The 1,362-nt window shown below is 36.6% G+C and overlaps 1 pseudogene; it reads right to left on the bottom strand.

The window, feature by feature from the left end:
- Positions 1 to 3: 3 nt before the first annotated feature.
- On the bottom strand, positions 4 to 1,359 carry LOC102257366 (annotated as a pseudogene).
- Positions 1,360 to 1,362: the final 3 nt, after the last annotated feature.

Here is a 1,362-nt window from a genome sequence, read left to right as displayed (position 1 = left end):
TGCAAATGGGGTGTCAGGTAGATTTGGAAAGTACGATGAAATTTTGTCTGCAAGCATGTGCAAGTGTTCTTTCACAGAAATTATCATTGTAATTTTTTTGTCTGGTTCAATGTCATGTTCCTCAAAGAAAGCAGATAAGGTAGGCAACATGTAAATTATATTTTCATCCAATTTTTTTTGCTAAAGCTGATGTTTTATTTGGAGTGTTCGGATCTTTTCAGACAAATCAAGTCTTGTTGCATTTGGTCCTTGTAGTGATAAATTTAACTCATTCAAGATGTCAAAGATGTCAACCAAGTAAGCTATTTTCTGCAGTTCACTTTTATCACCGAAAAGTGCTTCGAACTGCCGTCTTGATTTCTGATTAAAAAACGTTTTGAGTTCATCACATAAATCAAAAACACGTTTTAAAATTTTTCCTTTTGACAACCATCTCACTTTAGTGTGAAATAGCAGAGCAATGTTCGGTGCATCCAACTCGTCGCACAGTTGTTAAAACAGTCGACTATTTAAAGTGCTCGCATTTACAAAATTGACAGAACTTATGACGTTTTTCATTACTTCTTGTAATTCTTGTGGCAGCGTCTTTGTTGCTAATATTTGCCGATGAATCACACAGTGAGTTCTGATGACATTTGGTGACTCATTTAGTACCAAACGATGAAATGCAGATTGACATCCTAGTACAGCTGGAGCACCATCTGTGCAAACACCACAAACCTTTTCCCTAGTGATTTTATGCTCTTTCAGAAATGAACCAACTTTTTCAAGTACATCATGTGCAATAGTTGTCATTTCAAGAGGTTTGCAAAAAAGAAACTCATCTTTAAAGTTGCCTACATTAATATACCTCACTTTAACCAGTAACTGTGAAGAGTTTGCAACGTCTGTAGACTCATCAAGCTGGATACTAAATATTGGAAGTGAAGCTGATTTAATTTCCTGGATTACCTGATCAACAATATGAGCAGACATGTCATCTATTCTTCTGCGGACAGTGTCGTTAGATAAGGAAATTGCACTCATTTTGTAACAAATTTGTCTCTGATCATAAATCGAACAATGTCTTTGGCTGCTGGCAACAGTAAATCCTCAGTAATGGTGTGAGTTTTCTTAGCTCTGGAGATTCTGAGTGCCACCAAATATGAAGCTTCAATGGTTGCTACGTTTTGTTTGTGGTACTTGCCACCAGCATCAAGTCTGTCTTTCTTGAGTCCATCAGCTTTGCTTCTAAAATAGTTTGTATCCTTTCTGGCAAAGCTCAGATGCTTGCTATCAAAATGGTGTTTTAGTTTGTTTCGGATTCATAGATTCGGCTGATAGATCTTCACAACAAATAACACATCAGGGTTTCTCAATTCC

The sequence above is a fragment of the Myotis brandtii genome, unplaced genomic scaffold (genome assembly GCF_000412655.1).
Source record: "Myotis brandtii unplaced genomic scaffold, ASM41265v1 scaffold1447, whole genome shotgun sequence".
Lineage (NCBI taxonomy): Eukaryota > Metazoa > Chordata > Mammalia > Chiroptera > Vespertilionidae > Myotis > Myotis brandtii.
Note: the sequence above shows the minus strand (reverse complement) of the source record. Positions and strands in the feature narration are given on the sequence as shown.